At 36.1% G+C, this 27,282-nt stretch overlaps 1 protein-coding gene across 2 annotated transcripts in view; it reads left to right on the top strand.

Moving 5' to 3' along the window:
- LRRC4C (leucine rich repeat containing 4C) overlaps window positions 1-27,282 on the top strand; it is a 485,283-nt gene that overhangs the window by 181,002 nt on the left and 276,999 nt on the right. For both annotated transcript variants that reach the window (XM_058807065.1, XM_058807064.1), the window contains exon 2: window positions 18,325-18,414. The gene's annotated coding sequence lies outside the window, so the exon portion shown is untranslated. The remainder of the gene's footprint in view (window positions 1-18,324; window positions 18,415-27,282) is intronic.

Below are 27,282 nucleotides of genomic sequence, written 5' to 3'. Positions count from 1 at the left end.
AATTGCAGAGAAGAAACACACATACCTTCAAAAAATAGGGACAAGATAAAATTCTGTTAAGATAAAGTATACACTTTATGTATGATTACATGCAGTAATTGCTTAAGAAATACTAAAAATTAATGCAAGTGACCTTATAATAGTATTTGTGAGACCATCTCAACATGTCCTCCTATTTAAAATATTTTTCATATTTAAAATATTGAAAATATTGTTCATATTTAAAATATTCAAAACAGGCAGGCAGCAACATTTTACTTGATTACAATTTTACTCTAATAAACTTCTGACATGACATTTTAAAGTCTGCCAAATTTAAACAAGAATATAATAGAGAAGATGATAATGTACATCATGTACTTTTGTTAATTGACAGTATAAGCAAGTTAGATGATTTCTGGTAGAAATAGTCACAAAGTGCTGTACTGGATAGTTAAATGAGTTTTGTATGCTCCAGCATTAGATGAAAGAGAAAATATAAAACATGTTAATGTCTGAATTCTTAATTTTTTCTAGATATATTTAACTAGTTAAAAGTTGTTTGCCTCATGTTTTACTTAATGCAATCTTGTGCTGATTTCTCAGGAGCATTTAAATATCCTCTATACCAAAAACATTTTTGAATTAGACGGCAAAAATCAAGCAAGATGGTGAAAAGTAACACTCTTCTTCTGTACATCCATGTAACTGCTCTATATATTGATGTCCAAATTGGCTGTCCTTTACGCAAATGCAAATTGCTGAGATGAATTAAGAGAAGTTTCAAGAAAGGCCGGTGATCTGGGAAACACCAGTGAAAGGCTTGAGAAATTCAGTCTGCTAAATTTATCAAGGTGTTGATCGAGAGATGGTCTTGGAATAGCTTTCAAGTATGTCCTTAAGGAAGAGATTGTTCCTTACCAAAGTTGCAGTCTTTACTCATGCTGTTCACTCCAAGGTCACATGGCTTTGCATGTGAGAAAGACCCAGTAATTCCAGTCTCCCAGTTATGACAATTATTATGTTTTGTGGATATCAGTAACATGACTGAATGCAAAGTAGCACTTCAAGACAACTGTCTCTAATCCTTTTCAGGACCTGATTTGTTAGCCTTACTGTTTCCATGCATCTTCAACTGATGATGCAAATCTTTGAAGCATAGAGCATTAAATCAGTAACAGACGTTTGCTAAAATGAAATTGGAGTGGTTGGTAATACTGTGGGATTTATAGCCAATAACAAGAGGCAGGTGCTCAGACAGATTTATTGTTGTTTTATAATGATGTGAAGAAACCTCAGCAGGAGAGCAAGAACCTGCTTTTACTGTTTAGTTGATGCAGTCTTCTAAGGAAAACACCACATTTCGGAATTTGGGTGATTTTATTGACTCTGTTGCTACCTGAATGAGGTCTGAATTGCAGCCACCAAAAGAATTTGTTTTGTCAGATTTGAAGCTCCATCCTCCTTTAACAAATAACCCCAAAATTGGATGGGGAGATGCTGGCCATCTTAGTGCTCTGTTCAGCCATTACTGCTGCGAGGAGGTGAAAAAAGCAAATATCCAGGGATGTTTGGTTTGGTTTGATGACATTTAGAAGCATGGCCCATACAGCCAATACAAGATATGATCATGTTGTATTTTGTGAATCCTACATGATAGTGGAAAAAATAGCTGTTTGTCATCATTATTTGTCCACCCTACCAATGGCAGAGCTGTCATCCAGACTGATTACCCCAATGCAACAGAAACTCCAGTGGAAGTGCCAAACTAATTTAAGTAGCTAGAACAGAACAATAACTTTTTTTTAGGCAGTTCAGTGACTAATTTAGTCAAGCAAGCACTAAGTATAGGGCAATAAAGATTTTTTTTCCTATTTTTTTTGAGTTTGTTTTATGGTAATTATGTGTGTTCAGGCCAATTTTTATCTAAATAAAGCATTGATTTTTATTTTGTTGAGAACAGTGTTTAACAAAATCAGTTATAGTCAGTTTTAAGCATATTTTTAAAAATGTGTTCTTAATTCAAAAATAGATGTTTGAATCTGATTCAAACAAGCTATTATAGTTGGGGGTTTTTTTGTCTGGAAAAAGAAACAATTGACCTTGTCTGTCATGCAAACAAGGTGGTTTCTAAACTTGGTCCCATATTTCTGCACGTGAATTCTAATAGCTCTGGATACATAGATCTATTTTATCACTGAAATGTTATTTAATTTGCAGTTATAAAGAACCATGGACAAAGTTTCAAAGATAAAATGGGACTTGGGCCATGAAATATATTCTTCTAATGTGATATAATATTTAGTAAGCCTATGAAAGTAATGAGAATATTATTGTAGAATGAAGCTATGCTTATGTCTCAGGTTCATGGATTTTATGGAAGAATAACCTCATCCTAGACCTTGTGAGATTTCCATACCTATGCTGCATAATTTCCAAGTAGACATGTTCTTAGCTGCTAATTTCCAATGCAGATGAAAGAGTCCTTCAGTAGCAAGATTTCAGTCTTTTGTCAGCAGCTTAAATTTTCATTTAAGACAATGTTTAAGAACCATTCAGAAGATAATGTAACAGAACTCATTAAGAGAAAGCACCAGTGTAATACACAGGATATTCCAACTATTACAAACTACAAAGTTAAAAAAAAAAGTGTTTTCAGAAATGTCTTAAATCAACTGAAGTAGAACTACTACTTAGTGAGAACTTCTCAGAAAAAAAAATAGACTTGAAAAAATTAGGAGAATTTGCTACAAAAGATTATTCATATTATGCTATTGCCAAAGTAAAACTGTTTTTTTAGGAAAGCAAATCATGTTGGCTTGTAGGTGTAGGTTGAAGAAGGAGTGTTTACACCTAGACAAAACTACCAGGTCTTGAAGTCCAAAATAGAATGGCATCTCACACACACACACTAAGCATGTGCAATGCAATTGTAACTGGAGCAAGTTTTAGAGCAGAACTCTTTAAGAGATAAGAGAAAAAATCTGTAAGTAATCAATCTGTGTCCAAAATTTAAACAATGTTTCTCCAAAAAGAATCCTTCATCGTAGCTTAAGATCAGGTCACAGAAAGGGGACATTGAAAGCTCTCAGACTGCTTCACCTAAACTATTAATGGAATGGATTTGTACAACTTCTAATACACACATATTAATATAAAATATTTAATATAAAATTTACCATATGTATAAAGAATTACTGGGTAGTTGAGTTTGGTGCTCAAGCCTCCTGCTCACAGCCAGGACAGCCTGGGGATAGACTGCTCCTGGCTTTACCCAAATGAGTCTTGGAAATCTGCAGGGACACCAAGACTGTAGTTTCTGTGAGGAGCCTCATGTAAAGCTAGATTATTCACATGACAGAGAAGTCAGAACCTCTCTTGTTTCAACTTGTGTGTTCTTTGATGTCTTCCTCCCTTACACCACTGTGAAGATATCCTCCTGTAGAAACTGCCCCTGCCACCTCCCAGCCCACTGTGTTACTGGCTCTGAACACTCCCAGCCCTCTCCCTTTCTCCTCAGACCAAGTGAATCTAACCCTGACCATCACAGTGGCCCCTTACTGGACTTGCTTCTGTTTATTCTAATCTTTTTCTGCATTGAGAGAGAAAGTGTTGTTTTCAGTAATTAAAAGCTAAAAAATTGGCTTTTGTGTAAAAGTTCTCTTATAACTGTATTTTGAGTTGTTTTGTCCCACAATTTGGGGACACACTGCTTCTCAGTAGTCATAAGGCTTTGTGCCAGACTTGGCAGTTTGCCTCATCTCAGATTTCATGGGAGATCTCAGAATGGAAGATAAACAAGGACAACATAGAAAATACTTCACCCTTCTCTCCACTGGAAATCCCACAAAATCCCACCATGTGCTACTTTTTCTTCCTTTAAGTTAAGGAAATTTTTCTTTAGAGACTATTTGGATCACAATTTTTATTTACTCAAGACTGCAGAAAAACATCCTTCTGTGATCCAGTCAGCTACTGCAGTTTGCCCTGTGAAAGCTTAACATCTACATAGTTTCAAGCAAATTTATTTTGGTGTGATTGCAGCCCTTTTTTTCCACCTTTATGGCAAGTTGTTGATGCAGAGGAGAGGAAACTTGGTTGTCCAGTCCAAATGTGTAAAGCCTACCAATTGTATGGTATGACAAAAGAAAGTAAAAAAATATATATTTGTTACCATAGCAACAACAAAACTCTTCCTGTGACTGGATTGAAAAAGAATATCTATCCTCTCCTCCTGAACTGTTAAGAAACTATCTGAAGCACTATCTGTGAGATATTCTACAATGAACTGAAATGCATATTGGTTTATTAAACTGAGACCTTCACCCCCAAGAAATCATTGCATTCATGCAAGGATATCACAAAACTTTTTTTTAGTTTTCACTGGAACTTTATAAAAATTAAGTTGAATTAAAAATACTTTATACAGAAAACATGATGAAAATCTGAATTGTGCATTGTATTCTGCTGTATTTTTGTTCCTGTTCTGTTCCAGAAATCATAGCATGGGGATGGAAAAGTTTTTGGAAAATTGAACTAAAGTCACAATTGGTACGGTATTATTTAGTTTCCCACTAAGGAATGCCAGTTGTCAAGATGATCAAGACATTATTACAGACAGAACTGCTTTTGAATTTGATCTTTTATGCTTTTGTCCTTATAGCTGGTTTTTTTTGCCAGTTTGTACTATGTGTTTCCAGTTTGCTCCAGTAAATTGTGGAATATGCTGTGGTGTGGGTAAGAATAAAGTGATCATCTTTTTTAGATAAAATTATTTTAGTTGCTGTGATTTCAGTTTGATTGTCTGCTCCTGCTTCAATACTTCCAGCACATCTGATGACACTCTTAGCAAAAGATATTCTGAGTTTAGCGGGCTACTTCATTGCTTCATAGACTCTTCAGGAGAAGTATATAATTTCATTCCTGTCTTGCATGTAATTCATGTAATACAAAGAGTTTTATAGTCATACTGAGTCATACATTTAGTCAAACTGAGGTAATATGAGTTGAATAACTTGCAGAGGAAGGTGTTTGTTTGGGTTTTTGTTTTTGTCCTTCCCAAATCAAACCTTTCTCTTTATTTGTGCATTCCCTTGGCCAAGCAATTTTACCTTGAAATACAAAGTGACATTCAAATAAAATTGAATCAATTTTGTTAAATTTTTCTAGGAAGATAGTTTTAGAAGCATCTAAGTTTATTGTTCTTTTCCCCCATTTTGAATTTCATAATGTGCTGATATATGACTTTATAACATTTTTCACTCAAAGCCATCAAAGTTCCTAATTCTCTTAGGTGCTAAAAATAATGTTTTTCTAGTGTTCTGTAACTTTTGAGGATGTAGAATTACTGTGCATGGTAAATACATACTAGAGCCAAGGATACAGCATTTTAAAGTATCAGACTAGCATTTTAATCATTGTGCACTGTGATTTGCCACAGTATTTCACCTTTAAAGAGTGTCTGTAATTAAAAATCCAGTCTTTGAACAGAATTTACTCATTATTTTCCTGCATTGATATTTAATTGCTAATGGTATATTTTTGGGTTCCGTTTGTGTTCCATTTTCATGAGGCTGACATGGTGATATCTGCTTCAAATCTACACATTAGTTGTCTACCCTCATTTAAGGCAATTGGCTGTGCTTGAGTGACTGTCTCTGCTAGAGTTTATTTCTGTCCTCCATACCTGTGGTATGACTTGGGGTAATATAACCATGGTCATGTTAGTGAAACAACTCAGCCTGTTTTAGAGCTGCACTAAAAATGGCTAATAAAGGAATTTTTGCTTCAACTGCACTGTTGTAGTTACCTAGAATGCAGGAAAGATACAGAGTAGATCTGCTGAGCTGCTTATATGGAGTGAGAGAGAATGCAGTTCAGTGACACAACTGTAATTTTTAAATAAATGTACCTCTTTGCTGAAAAATAAGTGTTACTGTGTTCCACAGACACAGGATATACAGGATGCCGTTTGATTCTTTCTCCAACTACTTTTTCACCCCTACTCAGAAACTGTCATGCATTTTGAGCAGCTTCTGCTCTGTAATTTCATGAGCAATTTTTGCTTAACCTCTAAGGTTAAAATAAAAAAAAAATCATGTTAATTATAGGATAAGAAGAAACTTTTCCTCTGGATATTTATTGTATTGTATAGTGTGGACCTGTGCTGTGGAATTGAAGAGTTTATGTGGTAGAGATTAAGCATTTTGTGTAAAATGTGGAGGTGACATAATCACTCTTCAGTACATAAGAAATAAAACAACTTTCAGCAGCTACTGTTCTCTTTCCTAGATTAGGCTTCTTTTGCATTCTATGACAAACTCCACAGTTACTCAGTTTTTCTCTGTTTTTGTATTAAGATTTTGTTGTCAGCATTGATTGTCCGCTCTTCTTTGCTGACCTGAGAGCAAACTGACCCTCAGCCAGATATTCACCTCTCTGACTCTGTATGCTACATACTGTGTCTTCATCATTCAAGACACCTTCAAAGCATCAAAATTTACCAACATCCTGGAAACACTTCCTCTCCTGCTTCTTACTGAAGAAGAAAAGGCATTTCTTACTGTGCCTTTTTTCCCCTTTTTACTTTCAGAGAAACCCTCAATTTTTTTTTTAAATCCTTTTTATGAATTCCCTTAGAGTTGTGGCATGTTCAGAAATGTTCTTTATAATATATACTGTTCCCATACCACTACGTTAAGTCTGAATTATATGCATTTTGGGGGGGATTCTTTCAAATTCTCTGGAAAAATAGTTTTGACATAAGATAAAATGGTATAATCAGATCTATTTCTGCTCTAATTAATCTTTACATTAAAAGGTGTTTCACATTTAGCTGCAGAAGTGAAAATTCATCTTCCTGAAAATTGCCAGTTTCCATCAGCATTGTAGTTGGCTAAGAAACTGTTTCTAGGACATGTAAAATTAAACTGAAGGAATTTTTTTTCTGACTTTTAAACAGGCTAGTGTTACTAGCTTCCAGTAAAACTGCAGATGATGTATTTTGTGGAAATAAATTAAAAAATGATTAATTTAGGCAGACTCAAGAACAATCTTAACCACGTTGAGAGTTATCAGGTTACAGGACATTGAAATTTCTCATAACTTTCATATTTATCCTAACACTACGCTGGTCAACAGACAAGAAAATGTGTTCTTAGAGACAACATTGACCAAAATAAAATAGAATCACAGAAGTTGAATTAGTCTGTTGACCTTGTGTATCTATGTCCTAATCTTCTGTAATGAATTACCTGTTGCTGCACTGCTCAGGCCAGCAGTGTAAGTCATCTTATGTGTGGGGTCTCTGAATAATGGAAAAGTTCAGTAAATTTGCAGGAGTAATAACCTCTTCACTGTGCCATCCAGCCCATCTATTTTTTCACATGCTACTGCATCATCTAGGTAATCCCTCATAAAACAAGACATCTCCATTTGCTGCTTCTGTGCCCAGTTGTGTTGACTAAAGAGAAGGTGGAATATTTTTGCTCTTTGGTGTTTTTGTTTTGATTCTCCTTAAGGAATTTACTACGGTGATTTAAATTGAAATCCTGGTAAATTAGGTACTCTGATATAAAGTTGCAGATATTTTTAATATTTATCTAGCAAATCACAGAAACTTTTTGTTTTGACTAAAAGATATTTATGCTGCCCTGAATTGATTCTTTAGAGTATTGGCTGGTCATTTATTCAGTACAGCATCCATCAGAGCTTTGAAAAGTGTCAGGTAAAGGTTCTTGAAACTAAAGTTCACGAACAGCTGTTAATGATGTGCCCTTTCCCAGAGATCTTAGCTGTCTGCCTTGCCCTTAAAAATTAAATATTAGATCAGACTTGAAACATGAAATTTTTTGGTCTCTTGTTAAATTCTTTAATACCTGCCAGAAGCTTCTATTATAACTTTACAAAGACTTATTTTTAGAAATTTATGGTCTCTCTTCATATCCTGATTCTTAGTGTGAGAAAATGAACATATTCTGCAGAAAGCATGGGCACATTATTTGGCTCTTACTTGCTTCCAAAGCACCTAGTGGCCATCTTCCACTGGCTTTTGTGGAGATGGTTTTCTTCTCAGTGTTTTATGCTTTCTATTGCTGAAATAAGTTACATGTCAGGCAAGAGAAAAGGAATTTATGTTCCTCTGATGACTGCTATATTTAAATGACTGCTCAATGTAGTCTTTGCTAGTTTGAGTAAGCATTCGTCAATTTCCTGTATGCTTGCCTGAAGATGCAAGTTCTATGCCTTTAGGAAGGAGCTTTTTTTCATGCTTTACTCTTTTCAGGTCTGAGTATGTAGCTATAAAATTTATATTTTTTGTTTGAAGGAATAAATGAGATCCTGAACTTTTGTGCTTTCCTTCAACAGATATACATTCTGTGACAAAGTATTCTTAGCAATAATCTCACCATGAAGGTGCCCTTTGATGTACTCAGGTCAGATGATTACCGTATTGTAAGAATTTAGAGTAACATGAGAATGTAGAAATTAAAAATGTTGAAAACTTGAGGTAGCTGTTATGTAATGTGTTTTCACTGTGTGAGTCATATATTCTATCTATAATCTACAAAAAGAAGTAAATATAAACATGTAAACATGGGTATAGGAAACCAACAGAATAAGGTGTCAGTAAAATGTAGAAAAAGCTGGAATCAAACACAAATGGGGAGAATTAAGCAAAAGACTGGCCTTTCCAAACAGAGACACAGGAGCTGATGATTTGATCTCATTTGGGTTTGCAGCTCTGCCCCAGCAAAGTTTGTAAGAACAGGACTGACAGCATCCTGATGGGGCAAGCTGTCCTGCTTGGGACCCCACATAAGCTGCCAGCCATGCACATCTTTCTGGCTCTTCTCAGTACCGAAAGAGGCACCAGTACCAGTCAGGTTTCATACTGGAAGAGTATGAAGAGTATACTGCTTTTGTAATGACCAGGTAGAGACAAGAGTAGAGCGTTGGTCTTCTGGGTAAGATCTTTAAAAAGACTAGCTTCAAGGATGAGTTAGGGCATCAAAGTGTTGGGATTGACATGTTGAGTACAGGTTGTACCTAGAACCTGTAGGTACATGTGTGCATGCTGTGATTAAAGCCTTGGAGCTGTGCCATGGTACCTGGCTTTGAATCAGGGTGCTCCTGATAAAGGTCCTCTTACTGATTACTTCTACTCAATGATGTTGACTGAGCAAGGCTTAGGAAATCAGTTTCCTTTTGTGAGTTTCTACCGTCAGGAATACAGGTTAGTCACTGTAAAACTCTTCTTAAGACAATTCATACCCTTGCAGTGCTGGCACTGGGAATTATCAGCATATTGTAACCTTAAAGCTGTGTAGAGTTTAGAACATTTGCTTGAGTCCTTGTGCAACAATTATTGCCTTGTTAGTAGATTCATGACCTGACATTTGCTACTGTCATCATAACAACTATTTTTGTAAGAAAACAATATTCACACCTGAACTGGTTCGATGCCTGACTCCTGGGAAAACACAACTGACACTAATTTGCGGTCTCGAAATATGCTGGGAATTCCTATTATTTTTCCTTTTGTTACTCCAGTCTGTCCCCTTGAGGCAGTAAGAATAAAAAGAAATAGGATAGAGAAACTGATATATGTTGAGGAAATACGATTACTTCCCATAGGTATTCTTAAGGCCTCACTCATCTTTCAGATATTTGGGGTAGAATGCAGTGGATGTGGGGAAATCAGAGCTCTGTTTCACTGATTTATTTTTTCCTTTAATTTTCAGTATGCCAAACTTACTTAATTTTCAGGGTTCCCTTCTTCAGCCACCATAAGAAATTATTCAACACTAATAAGCATTAAAACTTCTGATTTAAGTGTTTCTTTAATTCTAAACTAGTTATTAAAAATACCAGTTCATTTCTATTTTCCTGCTTTAGTGATCAGCATTATTTGAATCTTTCATTTGAGTAGTTCTTTCATTTAATCATCATCATCATCACTATAGCCCTGGAATCTATTTCTCATTTTCTCCTTTTAAAATATGCTTATTATAAGTATTTTAAAAGTATCTTATTTGTCTGAAAGTTTTTCTAAGCTCCTTCAAAGGACAGAGGAAAATTATAATAAGCGAGTCTTGAGTATTGATGTGAAATAGTTTTCTGGGTCTGTGTTTCTATCACTTCAAGGTCTCATCTTGAGATGAATGTTGCCTGGGAACTGAGAACCAGGAGAAAGATTCTCCCTTATTAATAACACAGTCTTTTTATCTCTCATCCTTACCTTAAGGTGTTTTCTGTGTTTGGGGAAGCTGGCTTGAAAATTTGAAATCCTAGTAGTGAGACCAGAGTTGATAAATATTTTCAGAGGAATGTTTAAGCAGAAAAGAGACAGGTGGCCAGGATTTGTTGATATTAGCCATGAAGAACAAATACATGAAGTAATGGTTATTAAATTACTTTGACATGATATGTTACTTCTTGGAAACTATAAATACAGAAAAGAGTTGTGTATATCTGTGAGTACATCTTGCACTAAAGGTTTACACTTCCTGCACCAAGAGCAACCTGCTTCAAAAGGAATAGGATTTCAAACCTGGGAAAATGTCATTTTATTTAGAATTCTCTATAATTTGACATAAGTATATTCCTAAACCTACTTTAACATCTTAAGTGGATGGGGGAATGGACTATGCTATTCAGCATGAGATCATGACTCAGAAAAATAATACAAAAAGAGAAAGGCCATTATGCCTTAGTAGGAGCAGGAGGGAAGGGTGGGAGCAGTTCTAAGTGAATCTGAAAGGATTGCAAAAAGGCAGATGTGCAAGAATTATGGACAGAAATGAAAGCAAAAAGCAAGGCATCTTACTGAAACACTGTCTGCATTCTATAAAAATAATTATATTAATTGATATTCTCCTAGTGTATTGCTTGCTAATTCCCTTCATAACCAGTAGATCTCTCCAGGGTATATACTGAAATCACTCCCCTTATTATTTTACTAAATTCACCTCACATATCTGTCTCAAATCCCCTCTGATCTCTAGCCTTGTACAACCTGAAGTTCACCTTCAGAGTCCTTTGCAATTCTTAACTTTTTGTTTCAGTGCTGAGGTCTTGTAGGTCTTAACCTCTGAAGCTTTTGTACCCATTTTGGATGGAATTGCATTAATTTTCTTTGGAGTAGCCTGTGCTGAAAACAGTGTTGATAACACAAGAATGTTTTTTGTTATTGCTGAGCAGAGCTTACACAAAATCAGGACTTACTTTTCATCCCCCACTGCCCAGCAGTGAGCAGGCTGGGACTGTACAAGGAGCTGGGAGGGGACACAGCCAGGACAGCTGAGCCCAAGCATCCGAAGGGATGTTACACACCATAATGTGTCATGCTCAGCAATCAAACAGTGAGGGGGAGAAAGGAGCAGGTACTGCTCTTGCTTAGGGACTGCTTGAACCTAGTCAGATGATGGTGAGCAATGAGTTAGAGTTAAAAAAAAAAAAAAAAATCATTAGTATTTCTTGGGTTTATTTTTTTTTAGGGGGTGGAAAAGGCATCTACCATTTTTTTGTCATATTAAACTATTCCAACATATGACTTTTCACAGTTTTAACATTGCAATTCTTCTTACACAGCAGGTCAAAAAGTAAGCGAGCAATTGGGTGTGTTCAGCTGCTTACTGGGTTTAAAAAGTGATATTTATTCAATCCTACACATAATTTCCTTCATTCATTTCTTTCACTTTCAGCTCTATGCCTTCTCTCCTGCTTCTTTTAGCACTTGGAATGACTTCTAGCTTGCTTTAATCTTCCTTGCTTCTGATCATCTTTCAAACTTTCCTTACAGATTCTTTTTCAGAGACTTTCAGTGTAGCATGCTCTCCAGCTGTTGTGACTTCAGTTAGCAATAAACTGATTCTTGTTCAAACTCTAAATTAAAAGATGAGGACAAAAGTATGGTGATAAGTGTTATATTATGGGCTTTATTTGTTTGGCTGTTGGATTGGATTAGTAAGGATTCTGCTTACATGGTGCTACAAGGTTTTATGCAGTGCTTTGTAGTGAATCTGCTGGTAATACAGCAGTGTGATTTTCTGAAACTACAGATTAATAATTAGCTGGTTTTTAATATGTAGGTCAAAATTGTGAACTGATTATTGATTAACAAGCTGATAATTTCTTAATAACCTTGTTAATTTGAATTTTTTTTCATGTTCTTAAAGTTCATCTATAGATAATTCACAAATACTTTCAAGCTCATAGCTAACACCTGTTAAATTTTGATTAGTTTCAATGAGCTGCATAGTTTTATTTTTCTATTGAAAGGTTATACAACTAGTCAGTGACACTGAAAATTTTGAATTATGCACTAAAGGAGGTGGGTTGGTGTCACTTAAATTCTTCATATGTTTTCCATGTGATTTTCAATTTACTTCAGTATATTTTCTAATATTTGCTTTTGGATTTATTCATAGTGACTAGCTTCTTTCCCAATGTAAAACAGCCTCAAAAATGAGGTGTAATTTGACCAATAGCAATTTAAATAAAAAGATTAAAGGAATACTTCAATTTTAACTTTAGCATATGTCTATGTTCTGTTATGACAAAAATTTTCATATGTACAGGTGAGGGCATGAGTATAAATAAGGCAAATAGTTGCAAATATTGTGTAATAGAACTTAATTACCATTTGCTAATTGCTTTCATGAATGTTATAGCCTTTTAGTATGATGTTGACAAGAATCTCTCTTGGCAACTGGCAGGAACTTTTGAAAATATTCTGTGTTTTTCTTATCCATGTGATTAACAGTAGTCCGATGGGAGCCACCACCCCATGAGGTCTGGTAAAAAATCAGTGTTATTGCCTGCTATCCACTTATGAGTTCTAATTTTATTATCACTGACAGTTTATTATTAGCTTGTTGTAGTTCTTGCATTATGTTTTTTGTTTTTTAAATACTCCATCAAATTTATGCGGATGACATTGTGTTCCCGTGGCATTGTCTGGACTGCTTTTAGGTTGCCTACTGTTTAGATGATGTTTGTAGTTTCATGCAAGCATTTGGATTTTAAGCAGGCAATTAATGTTTGAACACTTGTTGAAAAAGCACTTTGCTTTTCCAAAGAAATGTAAAGAAATTGCCAAGAACTGAGTTACATGTTTATAAACACAATACAGAAGTTTAAGTAACATCTTACATTTTAATTATGAGAGAGTCTCAGAATTGAAATGTAACATGAATTGTTTTCTCAGGTCTGTTTTAACTGATGTGATTCCCTTTCTGCTCGCTTTTGAGAGTGTAGAAATACAGCAACCAGACTGAAACTAGTTTCTTGACATGCAGAGCTTCCATTTCAGGCCTTAAAGCTGATAAAGCCTGCTTAAACTTATGCACTGATTTTGTTTTTTCTGAGCTGTGTACCTGTGCTCCATCAGTAATCTCAACAATTTTTCACTTCCCCTTGGCTAAATTTGAGGATTAAGAAGCATGGCAAAGTTCACGGGGGGAGGTGCAGGAAATCAAGTGAATCTTGAATATGTTAACCTGTAAATTTTGAGTGTCCCTTGTCAGGAAACCTTAAAATCCATTGATTTCAAACAGCTCAGTTCTGTGAGTAACCAGGATTCACAAATACCTCTGTGGTTTTTTTGCCCTAGTAACACATGGACTGCCAGAAATTAAATAGAATTTGCTTTCTGTGTCTTCCTTTCTCCTCCAGAAATTTGGCCCTGAACTATATAGCAAATACAGGAATAATGTTCAAAATAGAATTGTAATGCATTTGGCTAAAAAGAGGAAGGAATAGGTATGCCTAATAATGCCTACAACATATTTATTTCTTCTCTCTTCGTGGGAGGCAGCAACCCTGTTCGTGGTTCTGAAAAGATTCTGCATTTTTTCATAATGTTAATAAATTGTGAAAATAGGTTGGTTACAATAATATTTTGTCTCGGCAGGTCTTGACATTGTTTACTGTATTTATTAGGGTTAAGGAAAGAGGGCAGGAGGATGCACTAGGAAAGAGTAAGTCTCTCTAGTGGTTTTGCAAAAGAAAAATTCCAGTCTTTGTAATTTATTTGTGAGATGTAGTGTAAGTGTTAAACCCCAAAGCAACACCACCTGATGTCATGAATGTTCCTGCAGCTACAGACAGCACTTCTTGCAATGAACTGAATAATGATACAGAGCTTTCTGAGAAGCTCTGTATGACTCCTGGAAGTTCAAAGTGCTGCTCAATTCACTTCCTATGAGCAGCTTTCACTGATTGTTCCTTGTGCAGCAGCTCTAAAACAAACAAAGCTGAAAGCAGAGAAGCTTGTGAATTGCAGGCACTACTGTGCCTTAATGGCTCGGTGTGGAACCAGTGCCTTAGAAAGAGAGTTTGAAGCTATCCCCTTTCCTTTTGGATAAAGCATAAAACTACCCAAGCTCTCCTGTAGTAATTACATTATCTGCTTAGCTTTTGAGCTGTAGAAATGCTGACCAAAACCAGAGCTTTTCCAGTTAATTCAGTGTAGCTGTATAACTTCTGAAATTTGTTTTAGTAACACCAGCACTAGCTTGAATTATTTTGTACTTAATTTGTGTTGGCTCTTAGACAGTAGCATTCTGAATTCTCAGAGGGATTTTGATTGAAAAGTTGTCCATGGCACTGCTGTATTTGTGTTCTAATGTTTTTAAGAGAAAGAAATAATTTGAAATGTAAGAGCAATGTTTCATAAGCTTCAGGTACGCTAACTCATTTTCAATATGAAAATTCAGCCTTACGCAAAGTCCTTGACTGGCCCTTCTGTTTACCCAACACTACTGAAATTTGGCAGACTTCGGTCTTTTTTTTTTCTTTTCAGCAAAAAAAAGTTCTGTTGTTACGTTTTCTCCCTATTTTGCTCATTATAAGCATTGTTTTAGTCTCCTCTACCCTATTACCTTATGCTCCTCTAAGTTAATATAAAAGGACTGACTAGCACTGAACACATTTTGTTGTGGGCTAATTGGCTGGCCTTGTGTCCACTCTGCTGCTCTTTCTGTCATCTAGAAAACTTCATTTACCTTGCATGGTAGTGCTATGGGTTGCCTTTGTTGCAAACTGCTCCCCCCCAAAAAAAGCCAAACCAAAAAGTAAAAAAGCAACATGGAGATGTGATTATGTGCAGAGGAAATGTCTATTTAAGGATAAATTTGGAAAGATGGTCAAAATGTGTTTTATAGCTATAAAAAGGGTTATAAGACTTTATAAAGGGAAGATGATGAAAAAAAGATGAGTTATTCAGTGAATCATCATGAAAAAGGGTTAATTAAAAGCCTACTTTTAATAATGAGTTAAAATACAGGCAATAATAATTGAAACTGGAAGTAGTTGAGTAACTAGAAACTGTTAATGTTGGAGAACTTGCAGGACAGACAAGTTGAAAAGAGTCAGTATTGCACCTAGCTGGGCCTTTTAGGGGACTATAAAGTACATTTAACACATTACTCCGCTGCTGAAGTGGCAAATTAAAATAAAATTAAGTACAAATGCAATAGAAATGTATGTATGACATAGGGATATTTCCATTTAACTATGGGTGGGGCATTTTGTTTACATCTGGGCACTGGAGAAGTTTTGATAAATACAGATGTGATAGTAGGAAACAAAAGCCAGTGAAATTACCCAAGGTTTGTAGAGTGGGTTTTTACACTGAAGAGTGTGTTGTTTTCATTCTCACTGCAGCTGACACAGAAACTTGTATTTTTTATTTTCTAGTTTTTAATATTGGCCATATAATAGTAAGGATAACAGAACAATGGAGAAATACTGTCATGGATGTTCTCTGCTAATAGTTTCTTGAAGTAACTAGAGGGCAAGTAGGCAGAAGGCTGGCTGAATATCCTTGGCTCTATTTCAGTAGATTAGTGTGTGTGCTAGTTGATTAGTTGAATTCTTCTGAAGGCCTGCATTTGGAGACTATTAATAAATAAAAGTAAGCTACACTGCTCTGGGGGCGTGGATGTTGAAAACATCATACACATTTTGCTGTCTTTCAGCTTGCCATGTTTAATCATTTTCATTCTCTTAGCTACAATGTTTCAAGCTCAAGACCCTCTGCAGTGTAGACAGCACTAATTATAACACCCTTGACTAATGTTTGTGCAAAATTTTATAATTACGTCAATATTGCATCATGCTGATTAAATGTGGTTTCACATATAGAGTATCTCACCTTAATTCGTTCTTCTCTTACTGCTTTTCCCTCTAAAGTCCCAGTGTTAAACTTTCAGCAGTGATTATAAAAATATAAAATGTTTTTGCATGAGAAGAAAATTGGTTTCAGCTCTTCACGTTGAATAGCGATAATTTTGGTCACTACTTGAGCATGGACTGTGAGATGAACTATTTTAGAGGACTTAATATTTTTATTTCTTCATAAAACTATTATAATCTTCCTCTTCCCTGAATTATCTTCTGTAATGTGCCATACCAATGACTTCTTAATTGTCACTAAATAGATTTTTCCCCCCAATTTTTACATTTCTCTGGTTTCATTTCATTTTTTTCTCACTCAAATCTCTAATATTTTTACTCTAGTGATCTTTTCTCCCATACTCTGTATATTCACAATAAGCAGATGCTACCAGGGGCTAGATATTTCTGTGTGGTCACTGTAGGCCCTAACCACACTTATACTCTTAGGTGGCAGTCCTAATATGATGTGGCCACACACATGGGTGTGAAACAAAGCTTCACTACGTTATCCGAGGCAGAAAGGCTGCATTGAACTGCTGCAGGAATAAGTTATATTTTAGTTGGTCCTGTGGAGACATTTCTATGAAAGTCAAAGCAGGTGAGCTGCGCATGGATGAATCTTTTGAAATTTTTTCTTATAAGAGATAGTTTGGTGAGGGAAAGGCTACAGATACCTAAGTTTTACATGGAAAGATAGTTATACTGTGTTTCATGCATTTGTTTACTTTCTGTGAACCCATACACGACTTTTAAACAACTGGAAGTTGTCAAACTAGGCAAGAGGCTATTGGGAATAAAAGAATCATAGAATAGGCTGAGTCGAAAGGGCCCTTTTAAAGGTCATCTGGTTCAAGCCCTTTGTTGTGGGCAGGGACAACTTCCACTCAATCAAGTTGCTTGTAACCAGTCTTGTTTCTTTATGGTTAGATAAATGCAGGATGTCAGAATTACTGTTCGATAAAATGCTGACAAAACTGGAAAGCTGTGTCAGGCTACCAGCACTCATTCCATGAGAACCTGCATGCCACCCCTTATTTCTTTGTAAGAATTTGATGAAGCTTTAGAGGGTGTGTGGACTTAGTAGAGATAACCTGACATATTCTCTCACTGAAAATAGTACCCTCAGTAATATCTTCTCTCAGTCTTGAAAGGTTAAAAATTACTAAAATCTTCTAAGTAATTTTTCCCTTATTTTGTTTAGTGTCCTCATCTGTCGGATGGCTGAGTACTGGTTCACAGGGGTCACAAACAGTAAGGAAAGAAACCTAATAATTTAGTTATTCAGTTAAAAATATTCAGGAATCTGAAAGAATACATTCTCTTGTCAAAAATGCTTGAAATTCCCTGTTGACAGCAAGTCACAACACTGATGGAAATCTTATAATGTTTTGTTATTTTAGGATAAGAAACAAGACTTGCTAACTAGGGTTTGTTTACAGGTACTGATTTTTTAAAATCAGTATAATTTCCTACTAGAAGGAAAGTTATGCCCTCTTAAGCTTCTTTCAAAGCTGTAGAAATGAACTGTATATAGAGCATATATTCACATGTATGTATGTATAGTCTTCATTTTCTTGCCAGCCTATTCCACTCTTAAATTGATTTTACTGCAAGAGTCTATTATTCAGCCTACCTGTTTCTTTTTTTTCATGTGTTCTCATTAATACATATTGAAAAGGGATAAAGGAAGGTATGCTGGGATATGATATGCCGGATTTTCTTCACATCTTCTCCTCATTAATATTCAAGGAAAATCTGATTTTTTTTTTTACATAAGAAAAATGTTAGGGTTTTTTTGGACATGCTCCCATTTTCTGTTAGACTATATGTGAAAGGCATTTTTGGTAGAAATTGAGAATACTTGCTTCTTGAAAATAAAACTTTTGCTCCTGGTGGTACAGAATAAAACAGAAATATTAAACTCCCTACAGTGCAAGTAACACTAACCTATACATTAAACGTACCTTGAGTATTAAAAATATTAATAATTTGCTTGCCTTACAAATGAAGATATAATGAAGTTGTACCATGTTCCTGTAAATTTCCCAGCTGTAGTAATGTATTTTGATATTATTATCACAGTGTGGCTACCAAAAACCCCCCAAAAACTGTGAATAATTTAACCTCACTTTTATCTTTTTATTATTTATTGTTGTCTTTCAGAAATGAATTCTTTTACTGCAAGAAATTGTGATTATTTATTGAGTCAGAAAGAAAACAGACTGATGTTCTCTTGGGTCTTCTGAACAACATGTAAGTTAAAATTTTCTGTAACCCTGATTATGTCTTCAATTTAGGTAGTGATTATTATTTGATTTTACCAAAGAAACCATTGGTTAGAGATGTTTCTTAATGTATTTTTTTTATCACAGCAGCAGCTAAGTGATAGCTGTGACAGCGGCAGATTGTCTGAGGCAATACCTTTTGGAAGATATTTTTATCCCCTAGTTTTACTTAGCACATTAATATTCATCAGGTTCTACTAATCATTTGTAAGCTTCACATAGGCAGGTTTATAGCAGCACAAGTTAAAATCCATCATAATTGCGAAGCAAAGCTCTGAAAAAAAAAAATTTATACAGGGCCTACCTGCTCAGCAAAATGGTCTGGCACTAAGTAAGTGCCTTTATGCGTTAACTTCCCCCCAAAATAGCGGTATTGTGACCTTTTCTGGTAGGAACTGCAAAAACACAACTACACAGTGCCTGGTAGAAGTGTAAAATCTGATTAAAATTTTCAGTTTGAAGGAGATGCTAAGTAGTATTAATGACCTTCTCTGACTTAATGCACTAGCACAGAAAGGGAGGCTTAAAAGTTCGTTTGCTCTTTCCCAGGGCGATGTGTGTGGAACAATGTCGCTGCTCAGTAGCAGCATGATTTCTGGTATTGCTAGTGGAACAACAGACTGAACTTTTCTCCTGTTGATGTTTGATTTCATTGCCATAAGCATTTCCTGCCTGATAAAGGCACAGTTCTTGAGGTTCATGTTGTATCTCTGTTATTTGTTTGACTTTTGAAAGGCTAATTGATTCAGCTTTGTTCAAGGCATGGTCTTGGTCTTTTATGTGCATAGACATTTGTGGGGACAATTCATGGGCTCCAGCGTTAGGGGACTGAATATCTTTGATCCAAATAGTCATGCACTCACACAGATATAGGACTTTAAACATCCTGGTTTTCAGTGTTTTCAGTATGATTTCTGTCACTGTTTATAGAAATACTCCAGTCAATGAGTAGAAGAGATGTCACTGGCTGAGGTGATGTGCCACATCTAGTGACTAGTCAGAACCTAAATGTGCGGTTTGACACACAGCCAGCCAACTTTTCTTTGTTCAGGTGAACTTTCCAACTACTATACAAGTAAATTACCTAATATAAGATGGTATTTTCACAAACAAATTATCAGTTGATGGAACAAGTGGTTTGAATGTGTTCAGCTATAGGTGGGCATTCTCAAACTGGGATGCAAAAGCTATGCAATGGAAACTGCAGTGTGTCTGTGCTCTCTACTGAAAAAATGACAAGAAGAAGCTGCAAAATGGGTCTCTGGACAAAAAAAGTTCAAGATGTGCCGTGAAAATTCTTGTTTTAGCTGAGAAGTTGACACCGATGTTTGTAGCTTCCTAGAGGACTAGACAGAAAAATAAAAACTGGGCATCCCTTTATCAACATCTAGATAGTTTTTTTTCTGATTCATAAATACTTTCAGTGTCATGATCAGACGATTTAAGATCAAGGTTTTCATTGTTAGGGAAAAAAATAGATTTTTCTTCATTGTGTTGGGAAGATGAATTCTTTTATTTGATGTGCTCATTAGATTTTGTGATAGAAGCCATCAATTTCAAATAAAAAATTAAATGTCTTAGTACCATTTTATTGTGCAGACTAAGAGTTAGGTTGCAGCTGGCCTAAAATGACTGCATAGCTACTGGCTATAGCTGATCAATAAGCCTCAACTTTCCATGTGTGACATCCCATCATTTACATTTTCTGCTATTACAATTTTATGATGCCTGGTCCTTCTCTCTGGTTTTTGGAAGACTCTTAGTCCCTGTTGTTGTAAAAAGTTAGCAAAAGCTGTGCTGCATGCAGTACTAATTTATTTACACCCCCCCCTCAGTCTAGGAGCTAACAAGACAACTAAACACACGTGCTGCAAGTGTTTGGTTTTCAGCACATGCAGCAATCAAAGGAATTCTGGCAGCCACAGGGTGGTGTCAGTACTAGTGAGAACTGATCTACATTTTGCAAGAGGTTTTTTTTCACATCAGAAAATGCAGATTAGTGGAAACTAAAATCTGTGTCCTCAGCCTTTCATCCCAACTGGTTTCCTGATAACCTTTAGGAATAACAGTGCTTTTCCACTGGTAGCTAATTAAACACAGTTCTCTCAGGGAAGCTGTATGCCACAAAGCCTGCAAGGTAGAAATTGGGCTGTGCCCCTAGCTGGGGTGTTTTGGTGCTAGAAGTAGCTCCTAGGAACTCTGAAGGCCTGGAAGATGGTGTTGGGGATGGAGCCCTCCGTGCTTTTAAAAGGCTTGTCTTGCTCAGGGTGCTTCACTTCTGTGGTTAACTCCCAACTTCCAGACCAGCTTACAGGATTTTTAGGTACTTGACAGTACATTGAGGATCTGTGAACCCAGGGCAGCTCATGATGTTTTGTTTTCGTACTGCCTTAATATCTTTCATTTACTAGAGTTCTGCCTGATTCAGTTTGTTCTGTGTGTTTTTTGTTATTTTTTAATCATTATTTGATAGAATAGAAATTCTGTTAGGAGTTTTATTGCTGTGTGATTTGGGGGGTGAAAATATAATCATCTGAGTAGTGCTGATAATAATCCAGGTACATAATGTTTTAAAGAGATTTCATGTGGATATTGTTCTTCAGCTGAAAACATTGTTTGGGAATGATTGATTTAATTATTTTCTCCGGTTAGAGTCTTGGCTTCTAACTGGAAGCATTTTATGCTGTGTAGTTACTTGAGGCACTGTTATTTTCAATTCAACAGGAAACGGCTCTAAGAGCACAGAAATGAGTGACATTGTGTTAGGGGACTGCATATCTCAAAATACACAGCTTCAGCCTGCATGCAAAAACATCATTTAGTTATGATAATAGAAATTAGATTTCAATCAGCATTCTCTTTGTTATTAATCCATTTTTCTCCTTTCATCTGAAGAGGTCCTAATAACATGTTAGACAAATCACACTCTTTAAAAGCTGATTTGAAATAAAAATGCTTTTGAAGCCTTGTAATTTTGGGCATGCATTTTGTAATAATAATATGTTTCCTTGCTGCTAATGTATTGGCACATACTTTTAAATGTGCACAATGTTGTTCTTTTATTTTGGTCCAAGTTTATTGTTAGGAATTAAATAATTCTTCCTATTTAAGCAAATTTGTGAGGAAACCATAGGAGGTACAGTAAGAACATTAGATTTGAACATCTAATAAAGACCTTAAGTTTTAAGGACTGGTTATTAATTTGGAAGGTTGAAGGCCTGAGGTTAGCTTTTCCCTTTGGGGGCAGAAGTGGTGGTACTTCAAGTAGTTATAAATCTTTGATGTTTCATCAGTTTCAAACTGTCTGAAGGTGAGGAATTTGTAGCGTGTGCACCCAAGCAAACACTTCTGTGTGCATTCTGCATAGGAGCACTCTCATATAGGTGAGGTTTTTATTGGAGTCTCAACTGCCCAACTTTATACAGCTTCATTCTAGCAGACATTTTTTGTGATACAAAGAAAGACACTTATATGAAGGCTTTTGATAGGCTTCTGTGATTATCATTTTGATTTCTAGGGCCAGCTTGAAGAACAAAAGAATTACTGTCAAAGATGTTGTGAATTTACTGCTAATTTAGTAACATTTTTCAGTTTCATCTGCTGCTTTTAGTCTAGCAAATTTTAACTACCTAATATCTCCTTTTAAAAACACCCTTTTGAGGTGGGTGGGGTTGGGGAGAGAAAACAATTCCCCTCTGTGAATGTGGCTATAATGCTCTATCTGAGCATACACTTCCTGACAGTCTCCCTTTGTGCCACCCCAAAAGAGGGTGGTGTGCCCAAAATCCTTGTCTTAAGGACCTTAAAGGGGCCTCTCAGTATTATTCTCTGCTCTCCTACAATCTTGCTGCTTCTTGTAGGGTTGATTTCACCACACACCCTTTTTCTTTTACAGTCTTGCTTTTCAGCATCCTTCAAGCTGTGTGAGTGAAATTGGATTGGATGAGTAGGATCCTCTGGTCCATGCTGCCACAAATGAATTGACAGCCCATGGATAACAAAACCCCACTCAACCTGCAAAGGGTCCTCTGGATCAATGGGGCCAAGGGCTTGATATATTCCTTCTCAAAATCCAGTAGCTTTAGGACCTCCTCATGTACCAGTGTCCAGTCACACTTTTTCTGGTTAAATCATAAAAAGCTCTTTTTCTGGTTAAATCATAAATCATTTCCATATGATGGAAAATAATTAGGAGAATGCTTCCTCCAAAGCCCCGGTGCATAGCCAGGTGCATCTTTGGGCAATCTTTGTGTTTTTTCTGCTCTGGCCTCCTGTGGCCATCCTTCCTCAGGAGGTGCTTCTGCTCTGATAGCCACGCTTGGGCTATACTGGGCCTGCAGGGCAGGGGTGGGACCTTGCTTCCAGTGTGCTAGTGACTGACAGCTGCACTAGAGGCTCCAAAGGGGATGGGGTGTGGGGCAGAGCACTATTCTGCCTTTGCTGAACTTGATCTGCCCCCTCCCACACATCCTGTAGATGCTTTGAGCCAGACACAATTTTTTTTCAGTCTTTCTCAGACTGCTGAGGTACTGGGCTTATTAAAAATTGATTTGAAATGTATCAGGCATTAATGCCTGTGAGAAAGTATGGCTAATATTATTAGGTGTCTGAGCTGCTTCCACACACCCAGGGCAGAAAGTGAAAGAATGAAAAAAGGCTTTGCTTAGAATACATCAAAACCACATGCAGTTAATCTAGTTGTCATAAACCATCACGTATATTAAATGCAGTTTATGTGCTTAAATTAAATTAACTTCATTTCTATTATTTCTATTCTTTATTTCTATTAAGTATTTGCATTTCTTAGATACTTTCATCCTCATCAACTTAGTACAATATTATTTATGCCACAAATCACATGTTAAATACCACTTTGTTCACTGAAATGAAAAGCTCTGCTGACTCATTTATAGGTTTTCAGTTTTCAGACTGCACATCTGGCTGACAGTAAAATTACTACAGAATTATTTTGTCATCCTAGTCTCTTTGGAACAGGAATAAGATATGTCCTATACATCACCAGTTTATGGTCTTGGCATTTAAAATATTTCTGGTAGGTACGGCGTGGTTGATACCAAGCTGAAGCTTCTTAAGTTATATCCTAAGTGTTGGCAAATGCCTTCCCCCCCTCCCCGATCCCTCACTTGTGTCCTTAGAGCTTTGATATATTTACATACAAACAGCTTCTGAAGATGAAGAAATTAAACATGTTATCCACTGTAATTCTCCATGACTGTCTTTTAAAATGTCAGAACAGCAATTCCAAATTTGGATTTGCCACGATTGGAATGCTCTTGGTTTTGCAGACAGGCTTGAAGCACTGTTTAGCTCTTAAACCCTTATTGTTATATGGTCCTGTGATCTTTTAGGCCAAGGAAATAAAAACTCTCATAGGTGACTGAAAAATAGGAAAATAGTTTGGTTGTGTATATACTTGTTATGGACTATTTTTCTGCTAAACAGAGGGAAGTTTTATTGGTGCAGACTCTGGGATGCTGCTTTGCTAGAGAGTTTTCTCTTGTTTCCAGTTGTTACTTGGCTGCTGCAGAGGTGCAGGGCTGCTGTCACACAGCTGGCAGCTTGGCCCTAACACAGGGAGCAGCTGTCCGTGCACTGGGTGTCAGCTGAAAGGTTGCAGCTGGGTTTGGAAGCGAGATGTGTGCCAAGACCAGATAGGCGATGAAGCGATCTTGTTTTGATGGAAAATTTTGATAGATGTCTTACAGTACTTTGAACCTGATATACCAAAGAAGTGTAAGAGAGTTGCACTTCGCAGTTCTAAAAAGCGATGTTTGAAATTCCCTATTTTTGAGGTATTGATATCAAAACTGCTTTTGGGTGCTTTTTTGTTGCTGCTGTTTTACTGGCATCCTGACAATCCTTCTCTTTGTTGAAGTTTCATTCTGTTACAATTCTGTTTGATAAATGTTCCAAACTGCTTTATTAAAAGAAGCCGGATACTCTACTGATTCTTACCAAGTGTATCTCTCATTTGTTGTTTGTTGAGCAAAGGGATGGAATTCATAGGGTAAAGTTGTATCTGTGGTGCGAAAAATGGATACAAAGAATTTTAGCTCTTTTCTATCTCCGCAAACTGCATTGTACCTGAAAATAAATTCCAGCTCTACATATGCATTTCTGTTGTGGCCATAGTATATGTTATTATTATTTTTCTCATAAAAAATTAAAGTAAATATTTGGTAGTATAGTTTTACATTTGCTGTGCACAGTTGTTTTTCTAGCATATCTGCTTCCCTCAAAGATAAGATGCCAGGCTGTGATTTATATATATATATGTCTGTCTAAATAATCTAAATATCAATGTCATAAAGAAGATGCATCACTTCAGTTCTGGTATTCATTGCCAATTTTGTTAGAGAATTGTCACTTCTGCAAATGGAAATACTTCAAGCATTGGGGAAGAGTAATTAAGTTTGGATAATGCTATTTGACTAAAATAAAACTAAACTAATTTCTTCACTGAATTCAATTCCAAATCTATTCAGAGTTCTGGAATATTAATTTACCTATAACCTATCCACCACACACATAGTCACTCACTCATGTTTGCTACCCAATTCTATTTTGTTCCTTTGGAAGATAGATACTGTCCGCAATCAAAAATGTCTGTGCTAATTCATTCTCAGTCATTCTGGTTATCTGTGTATGTCTATATTATATTTTTTTAATGTACCATGTCTTAGTATTTAAGAAAACAATGCTGTTACATATGGTATGGCTATGACCACATACTTCTACCTGAAGCAGCCATATGTTTTCTCACATTGACTCACACTGTAATGAGAATAGTAGAGAGGAAAAGAAGGACAAGTGAAAATGCAGGTTTATGAGGAATATCAGCTACTTAACATCATTTGAAATAGTAAAATAAATTCTGGTGAAGAAGTTTTCTTTACTAGGTGATATAGCTAAAAATGCATGGTAAATCACCAACAGTTGGCTAATATGAATACAAATAAAGAACATGATTGATAAATAAAGCACATATTTCTCTAGCTCATCTTGCACAGAGAAAGGCAAAGGTGCAATAAAATAGGAAACACCTGAAATTTCAAAAGGTGATTAACACAAAATAATTAAATGCTATGAATTGTTTTATTAAGCAGACATTTTATTGAACAGTTACCCCATTTCTGTTGCTGTCACCTATATAAGCTTAGATCACATTAAACTCTGCATTGTTTTCTACCAGATATGCCCAGATCTTAATTCATGGGGGGGACCTGTGGCTGGAGTCATCTTTGAATGTTATCAGACCATGTGAAAAATACAGCTACTGTCACCCTAAACACATCTGAGATGAATCAGAGCAGCAGTGTAGCTTTAAATGTCCCTGCTGCTGCACACCATGAACCTGAAAATGGATCACTCCTGTTCTCCAGAACACAGCCAAAACATCTCAGTAACAGAATGAGAGAGCTTCCACAACCTGTCTCAAGGCTCTGAGGGTATAATTTTTGGAAAGCTTCTTGGCTGAGCCCAGAGTAGTAAAGGTTGGTAGCACTTTCTGTAATGGTCTGCAGCAGCTCTTTTCAATCAGCCTGTGAACTTTGAATGAGTCCATAACAATGCAAAGACGGAGTACAACATTTTTACATCTTAGGACACAGTTGGTAGGAATACTTTTTTGAATGTGAAGAGCAGCATTAAATGAAAGAGCTGACCAAAATTATTACTGTAACAGTTCTGGAGATAAAGAGTAGTCTGTTCTCATGTCCTGGTCTGAATTATAGGAGACAGACATCTCAATGCAGGTATAATCCTAGCTATTAGATACTCTTATATCCCTCTCTTGTTTTTTCTCAACTTGAGACAACTGTTTTTCTGTGAGTTTTACATGGTTTGATTTGAAAGGAAAAAAAAAAGGGTCAAAAATTTAAAGTAACTTCAGAAAAGCGGGTGTCAAAGAAATCCATTTGAGGATGCTGTGATTTTTCCTAGGGGAGTAGTTGTGTTTGAGATTACTATGAGACAAAGCTATCACTTAACAAAATATGGGATTTTACACAAGCTTCATACTCCTGGCATCTCTATTAGAAAGTACTTAAATGATTTTCTGTTTCAAATGTTGTTAACTTGGATAAATGCCCACATTTCATGCTCCAATTACAATACATATTTTTAAGCTAATATCTTAGTAAAACAATTGGTAAAAATAGTGGTGTAAAAATGGTGAATACCTAATTTCTATTTCCTGTATGAAAAACAGAAAATATAAAAGAAAGCAACTTTTGTCTCCATTTCACTGTATTAGTCCATTTTGAGACACTTCTCAAGCTTCCATGGAAACATTTAGCCGGAGACCTGGAAAAGATCAGAAATATGAGCAGCAAGCTCTGACTTTGTGCACTCTTTGTGCCCTTTCTGCCAAGCCAGAGCAAATGTATATTTGTTACTTCTCAGTGCATGTTATGAATCAGCAGCAAAAAGGGCACAGATAGAGAAGACATCATTCAGGGTGACAGTATTTTTTTTTGTAATTCTTCATTCTGCCTTCTATTTTCCTGATTTTGTCCTCCTAGGCCCTAAAGAACACTTTCAAGAACAATTCAAAGCAGCTTTGGTACCATACTGATTCAATTTCAATGTCATTAACTACTCCTCCATCTCATAGACATTTTCTCATGGTATTCTGAACATTTCTTTTTTCAGTTCTCTTTCATTTTCATAAGCAGCTGTCTTAATGGCCAACGAAGTGCAAAAGTCTCTCTTTCCAGTACATGTAGCCAGAGGGCACATCAGATGTATAAAATGGACTGAAAGAGTATCCAGTGACACTAAGTGGTGGTGGATCATGCAAAAAGATAAAATTCTG

Source organism: Ammospiza caudacuta, chromosome 6, assembly GCF_027887145.1.
Source record: "Ammospiza caudacuta isolate bAmmCau1 chromosome 6, bAmmCau1.pri, whole genome shotgun sequence".
NCBI lineage: Eukaryota > Metazoa > Chordata > Aves > Passeriformes > Passerellidae > Ammospiza > Ammospiza caudacuta.
This window is presented reverse-complemented; position numbering and strand designations above follow the sequence as displayed.